The following is an 8,078-nucleotide window of genomic DNA, read 5'->3' as shown; positions in this document are numbered from 1 at the left end:
GGAAAGAGCATCTTGCCAGGAGCCTCTGCATCTGAAGGTGAGTATTAAGAACTGCTGTGAGTCAGAGGTTACTTCATCCCAGGCAGGGAAAACGGGGAAATTCCCGGGACTATAGTTAGGGAATGTTTGCTCACGAGGCAGCAGCAAGAACATGTGCCTCCCAAGCCCTCTGCTTAAAACCATAGAGCAGGGATCCTCAAACTATGGCCCGCGGGCCACATGCAAATACAAATATTGTATTTGTTCCCATTTTGTTTTTTTACTTCAAAATAAGATATGTGCAGTGTGCATAGGAATTTGTTCATAGTTTTTTTTTCAACGATAGTCCGGCCCTCCAACGGTCTGAGGGACAGTGAACTGGCCCCCTGTTTAAAAAGTTTGAGGACCCCTGCCATAGAGGGACCAGGTCTGGGCGCCTGTAGGTCTGGATGACCAGGACTACCCCCTCCCGTAAGCTGCAATAATGCAACTGAAACAAAGAAAAAAGTGCCTTCTGAAAGTATTTATAGTGTCCAAATTCTGCATTCCTTACTGGCTCCTATTTGGGATGCAGGCTTCAAACTTTGCTGAGTTTGGGGGGTTTTTTGTGTGTGTTTTTGTTTCGTTTTGCTAATCCTCACCCAAGGATATTTTTTTCCATTGATTTTTAGAGAGTGGAAGTGGGGGAGGGGGGAGAGAGACATATCAATTGGTTGCCTTCTGCACGTGCCTGCAACAGAGGTACATGCCCTCGACTGCAATCACACCTGGACCCTTCAGTCTGCGGGCCGATGCTCTAACCACTGCTCAGTTTTGTTTTTAATTTCAAGATTCCTTTGTCAAAACCAAGACTCCCGTGGCAGTCCTCTGGCCCCCACAGAGGCGGTTGATTTAATTCTCTGGTGGTTGTTAAATGAGCCCTCCTCAGAACCCCTGAGTGTCCCAGGTCCCGGTTCCATAACCAACCCCATCCTGGCTCCACCCTGGCCTCCTGGTCAGCCCAGGGCCCATGTGGAAAGGAGCAGAAATCACCAACAGAAGGAGCCTTTGGCTCCTTTCTGCTCCCATCGGATCAGTCAGATTCCCTTTCCTATCACTCACTTCTTCTTTGAGGTACAGTGAGGGCTAGGGTTAGGGTTTACCTCTCCTCACCCCAGCCCTATAGTGAAGCTTTCTGTCTCCTCTCCTCATTACTCAGTCTTTCTTCCTCTAGTCTTACATGTCATTTCTTCTCTCTTACACACACACACACACACACACACACACACACACACACACACAGTGTATGTTGCCCTGCAGAACTTGGTCCCCTCCAGCCATGCCTACAGCTTCTCCGTGCATCCCAAATAGGAATGCAGTGGGCATGTCTGGCCTGGGTTGGGAGCTTTTAGGGTAGAGGTGCTCAGCCACTTCACTGATGTGAGCCTGGAGGGAGGGAACCCAGAGAGGACCCGCCTGCGGAGTCTCCACGAGGCTCCCTGGCCCCTGGGCGACTCACTAGCACATGGGGTGCTCGCCATGCTCACTGCAGCCCAGTGTCAGGGCTGGGTGCTGGGCCAGCTGAGGCCCCCTGGGCCACACCAGCTCCTCTGTGCAGGGCACCATCATCTTGCCCAACCTGGCCTCTGTGCTCTATGACCCTGAGTATTGGGGGACCCCCCAACAGTTCAACCCCAGTCACTTCCCAGACAAGGCGGGAAACTTCGTGGTCAGTGAGGCCTGTCTGCCATCCTCCGCTGTACTGGGCACATCGCTATGGCATGGGTGGTGGGTAGGGGGTGTGGTCGGACAGGGACAGCTGCCACCCTCTGCCCTTTCCCTCTGCTTCCAGGGCATGGGGTGTGCCCAGGGGACCAGCTGGCTAGGATGGAGCTCTTCCTGATGTTTGCCACCCTTCTTAGGACCTTTCGGTTCCACTGCCAGACGGGAGCCAGGGGCTCAGGCTGGAGTACATCTTCAGGGCACTCTGCAGCCCCAGCCCCAGCCCCAGGAAATCTGTGCAGGACCATCCGAGTTTCCCTGTCCCAGGCACTATGGAGAGTGCTCACAGCTAGCTGGTGGGCGGGAGACCTGTCCCCTCCGTCTTTCCTTGGCGTCTCTTGGCTCCTGCAAAGTTGGAGGTGATGAAGAACAGGGACCCACCTAGCTCAGCTGCTTATGAGTTCCCCCAACACAGCGGTTCTCAACCTTGGCTGCACATTAGAATCACCCGGGAATCTTTTTAAAATCCTGATTTCTGGGCCTCATCCTCCGGAAATTCTGTTTCTTTGTTATGGGGTGGGGCCACAACATTAGTAACAAAGAAACAGAATTTCTGGAGGATGAGGCCCAGAAATCAGGATTTTAAAAAGATTCCCAGGCGATTCTAATGTGCAGCCAAGGTTGAGAGCCACAGCCCTAACACAAGCTCACTCTTCACAGTGTCATTAGAGAGTAGACTTATTAAGGGTTCTACAAAGGTAGCTCAGTTTGGGAGGTTCGGTTAGGTTAGGTTAGTTACGCTTTGGCATGGAAGGATGTTACGAAGTTAGTTAAGATTTGGCACTGAATCATTACACACGGTTAATTTGTCAAGCCTCACAAGGTAGCAGTTAAGTAGGTTCGGTGGCATTGGCATTTGAGCAAAACTGTAAATATAACAAGGTGTCCAAATACAATCGATGCTGGTGTCTGATAAGCCCCAAACCGGGCGGCTTATTTTCTGCCCTCTCCTGCCCTCTGCTGACCAGAGGGAAGACGTGCCGGTCCCTGCAGACCTAGGATGAAAAAACATCCTGTTCTCCCATCAGGTACAGCCAGCAGCCAGTGCCACTGCTTCCCTCCAAGTTCTCCACCAAGGACTCCGTACTTAACCCGAGGACTGCCAAGATTTGAGACGTTGTGTCCAGAAAAGTCTTGTTTATTTAAAAAGAATAACCTGAATTAAGGAAATAAAATAAGATGCCAGCTGCTGGTAGCTCAGTTGGTTAGAGCATCCTCCCGACACCCCACAGTTGCGGGTTCGATCCCCTGTCGGGGCACATACAGGGTTCACCCAATGGATGCATGAATAAGTGGAATAACAAATCAATGTTTCTCCCTCTCCCTTCTCTCTCAAATCAATCAATAACAATAAGATGCTGCCCTAACCGGTTTGCCTCAGTGGATAGAGCGTCGGCCTCCGGACTGGGGGGTCCTGGGTTCGATTCCGGTCAAAGGCATGTACCAGGTTGCGGGCACATCCCCAGTGGGGGGCGTGCAGGAGGCAGCTGATCGATGTTTCTCTCTCATTGATGTATCTAACTCTCTATCCCTCTCCCTCCCTCTCTGTAAAAAAATCAATAATATATATGTTTTTTAAAAAAGAGTAGCTACTTTAAAAAAAATAAGATGCCAATACACACCTATTGGAATTACTAAAAACAAAACCCTGACAATCCCAAGGTACTGGAACTCCCATACACTGCTGGTGAGAATGTAAAATGGTACAACCATGGGTCTTCTCTGGCTGCTCTCAGGCCCTGCACACATTTATCTGTTGGGGGGGAGGAGGTGGGTGATGGCTGGGCAAGAAGCCTGATAGAGGCTTGGCTCTGCCCCATGTGGGTGAAAGACCGAGTGCCCACCCCGAGTCCACATGGCAGCGTTGCTTCGGTGAAGCTGCAGGGTCCTGAGAAGTCTCGCCTTTCTCCCTTGAGTTACTTAAAAGAGGGACATATGAGCAAGCCAATGTTTCTCATTAGTAAGCTATCAATCATTACTGTGCGGATGAAAAGGAGCCACAAACTAAACCGTGGGGGAGGCCTGTGTCATGGCCTCACAAACTGGGAGACTTAAAGTAACCACATAGGCTGGTCTGAAATGAACACTTTTTAACTAAAGGCGGTTCATGGTGGGTAGTCATGTCCTAAGGCAGTATTTGTCCCTAACAAAGGTCAATCAGTGGCAGGCAGTTAGGAGCAGAGCAAGGATGATGGGCTAGCCAGCGGTCCGCAAACTCATTAGTCAACAGAGCCAAATATCAACAGTACAACGATTGAAATTTCTTTTGAGAGCCAAATTTTTTAAACTTAAACTATATTGGTAGGTACATTGTTATTAACTTCATTAGGGTACTCCTAAGGCTTAGGAAGAGCCACACTCAAAGGGCCAAAGAGCCGCATGTGGCTCGCGAGCCGCAGTTTGCCGACCACGGGGCTAGGCACAGAAGGTCACCGGGACGGAAGGCCCTGGGTGCCTAGCAAAGGACAACTGCAGGGTGGGACCTAGTCCCCAGGTGACCTTTCGTACCCCAGCATATAGAAGGTCAAGGGATTCGGACCCCCTGACCTTTCCTCCCTAGAGATAATATCTAGACCTCAGTTGCATTTCAGCTCCAGGCCCAGAAGAGCCACCAAACCAGCTTCAGCTGACCCCAGGGCCAGCTGCATTGAACAATGACCCCCTGCCCTAGTGCCAAACAATCAGTGGAGACCACAACCCTGAAAGGAAACACCTGGAGAACTGCTGACGATTCTATTGAGATCTTCCCCTGGGACCTCCCCTAAACTCTCCATCCTTAAGGCCCTTAGGATGGAGGACCCAGCATTTAGCACGCAGGCCCAGCACCTTTCCCTTCCCTCCTCGCCATTTCCATTCCCCAGGTGTTACCATTAGCTTCCTCACTCCCGAGCTCCAAGGGTCCTTCCTCTGCCTCTGTAACTTGTTTCCTCAGCCCATTTCTTCTAGGAATTACTTCTTCCCTGTGATTTTGTCAATAAACTAGTGGCCCAGTGCACAAAATTCGTACACATTAAAAGGGAATTAATTAGAGGAAACATTTTAATATTGCTATTTGCCCTTTCTCTATAATAGAAGTGTCAGAGATGAAAGAACATTAGTAAAATGTATATGAAAATCTTCCTCCTATCAACCAGAGTCAAGTCCCTGCCTACCCACATGCACCTCAAAATCGTGCAAGACCCAGACCTGGATGCCCCACCCCCATTGGACTAGATCCAGACCCGGCCAGCCCCACCCTTGTCAAGCCCCGCTGGGTGGGCGGCATGGCCTGAGGTCCCCTGTCAAGCCCTGCCAGGCGGGGGACATGGCCTCAGGTCCCCTGACCCGGCGCTGGGGCAGGAGGGTCCCAGGTTGCTGAACTCAGGTCTAATCTGACCCCGCCTGGTGCCGTTCTCCAGCCTACAGCAGAGGGCTGGAACTTTCAGCCCCACACAGGAAAGGGGTGGGGAGAGACTGAAGATTAATTTCTGTAAAGACTGGAACAAACAATTGGATGAGTTTTCCAGTTGGTGAGTACGTCCACGTGCTGGGAGGGTGGTGCACTCCAGTTCCGTGGGGACGGAGCGCCTGTGCTGGGGCCTGCTGGATCTTACTCTGTGTACCTCTTTATATGGCAATGCATCTGGATCCTTTATAATATCTTTCATAAGGTTTTTAATGGACTTTTTTAGAGCTGGGAGGGTGGTGCACTCCAGTTCCGTGGGGATGGAGCGCCTGTGCTGGGGCCTGCTGGATCTTGCTCTGTGTACCTCTTTGTATGGCGAGGCATCTGGATGCTTTATAATATCTTTCATAAGGTTTTTAATGGGCTTTTTTAGAGTGTCAACGTAAGAAACATTCAAACCTGTGGAGAATTGTTGTGAGTTTGAGCCAAACTGACGACAATTGCTGGGAAGCAAAATCTCCACAGATTGAGATACTGCTCCAGAGAATGGCAGTTTTGCACCTTATTTTATTCATTGCAATCAAGAGAGGAGCTATATGTGGGTTACATGAAATCCATTGGTGATCAATTAGGGAGGTGGGAGAGGGCACAGTGGGAAGGCCTCTGGGGTTGGATAAACAGTAAAATGATAGACGCATATGTACTTCTTTTACATAGTTGGGCATAGGATAGCTAACAGTCAAAAATTAACTCAATAACAGTGAGGGGCTGTGTGGTGTTTGCGGAGCGCTGCCTGTACTTTTGTTGTAGGTGATGGGAACACACCAGGTGTCTGACCAGTGGGGTCAGACCAAGCCTGGGCTCAGCAACCTTGGTACTTGGGTTCTGGCTGGGAAAGAATCCAGAGCCAAGACTCAAAATGTAAGAGAACATTTATTGATAAAATCACAAAGATAGAAAAAGTAATTCCTAGAAGAAATGGGCTTAAGAAACAAGTTTTTATTGATTTTTTTTTTTTTTTAGAGCGAGAGGAAAGGAGAAGGACAAAGAAACACATTGATCTACTACCTCCCACAACCTCGGCATGTGCCCTGACCGGGCATTGAACTGGTGACTTCTTGTTACATGAGACAATGCTCAACCAACTGAGCCACACCGGCCAGGGTGGCCTAATGGTTCTCTCAGACCATCTGTCCACAGATCTCCTTGGGCATGTATTTCTCCTCTGTTGACGCTCTGCCCTGTATCTTTAGCACTTCTCCAGCACTATCAATCACCGGCTCACTGTCACTCTCATTGACATCTCAGGATTCCACTCCAGGTCCTAGAGTGGAATTAACAACCCCAAGTGACCCCAAGTTAATGTAAACAGCCCAGTCAACATCCGGGTCTCTCACTCTCTGAGCTTCCTCATCTTTAGTAACTTTCAGTTTCATTCCTCTTCAGCCATCAGCCTATGGCCACCCCAAGTTCTTGTCAGCACCTACGGAAGCTCTCCCTCTGAAATGAACATTTCAGTGTGGACAAAAAAAAGGGGGGGCTCTATAGAAAATAACCTCTCAGGGTGATTTGATCATAAATTCCTCACTGGGTAGGTCATGGTGGTAGCACACCTCAGGCATATCATTTCTTTAGTAAAACGTTTATCTTTGCCTTTAGTTTTATTCATTTCAAACAGGCCAGATCCCCCCTGCGGCCCATAGTTTGCCCACGGCTGGTCTAGGTTAATACACCCTTGAAATGCCAGAGTAATCACCTTAAGCAAACCCTGTTCATTGTTCTTGTGCATCCAGGTTCATACGCCTTTGAAATGCCAGAGTAATCATCTTTTTAAGACCCCCTTGGAGGCATACCCACTCTCCAGGAGCACAGATGCTTGTTAACTATCCTACAATTCAATCCCAACCTTGCTTTCTCCGACCTTCAGGTGATCTTCCTTAACTACAAATCCATAAAAGAAACTGTAAAACTGTCATTCTCTGGGGCAGTTTTTAATCTTGCTTCCGGGCAATTGTCATCAGTGTGGCTCAAAGAAACCCATAAAAATTACCGACAGCTTTGGACTTTACTCTGTTGACAATGGGTCCCACGTAGGAGCTGGCTGTGCGTGCTCTGATAGTTTACCCTACTTGAAAGCTAACACGGCAGCCTGACAGTTTTATGGATGCTGGTAGAAAACACGAGACTTTTGAGTCAGAGATGAAGGACAATTTATTGCTCGTAGCAATAGCATTAGCTAGAGTATTAGCATTTCTGTGTTGGGTCCCTGAGTTCCAATTCCCATGGGGCAACTCAGAGAGGGCTGCAGGACACCTGCACACTCGGTGGGCTGGGTTGCATTATAGGAGAGGAATGCTGAGGTCAGGGAATTGAAAGCCTTTATAATAGGCAGTAAGTGTGCCTTTGGTCTAGAGGGCAACAGTATCTTTTTCTTCCAAAGTGTTATGGACTTGCCCTAGCCGGTTTGGCTCAGTGGATAGAGCGTCAGCCTGCAGACTGAAGGGTCCCAGGTTCGATTCCCGCTCAGGGCACATGCCCAGGTTGTGGACTTGATCCCCAATAGGGGGGCGTGCAGGAGGCAGCTGATCCATGATTCTCTCTCATCAATGTTTCTCTCTCCCTTCCTCTCTGAAATCATTAAAAATATATTTAAAACAAAACAAAGTGTTATGGACTAAATTATGTCCCCCTTAATTTATTTTAATATATATTTTTATTGATTTCAGAGAAGAAAGGAGAGGGAGAGATAGAAACATCAATGATGAAAGAGAATCATTGATTGGCTGCCTCCTACACACCTCACTCGGGGGATTGAGCCTGCAACCCAGGCATGTGCCCTGACCCAGAATCAAACCGAGACCTCCAGGTTCTTAGGTTGATACTCAACCACTGAGCCACACCGGCCGGGCATGTCCCCCTTAATTTTAAAATTTGTATGTTGAAGCCCTGATCC

Source organism: Myotis davidii, unplaced genomic scaffold (genome assembly GCF_000327345.1).
Source record: "Myotis davidii unplaced genomic scaffold, ASM32734v1 scaffold27, whole genome shotgun sequence".
Lineage (NCBI taxonomy): Eukaryota > Metazoa > Chordata > Mammalia > Chiroptera > Vespertilionidae > Myotis > Myotis davidii.
The sequence above is the reverse complement of the archived record's forward strand: the minus strand, read 5'-3'. Positions refer to the sequence as shown.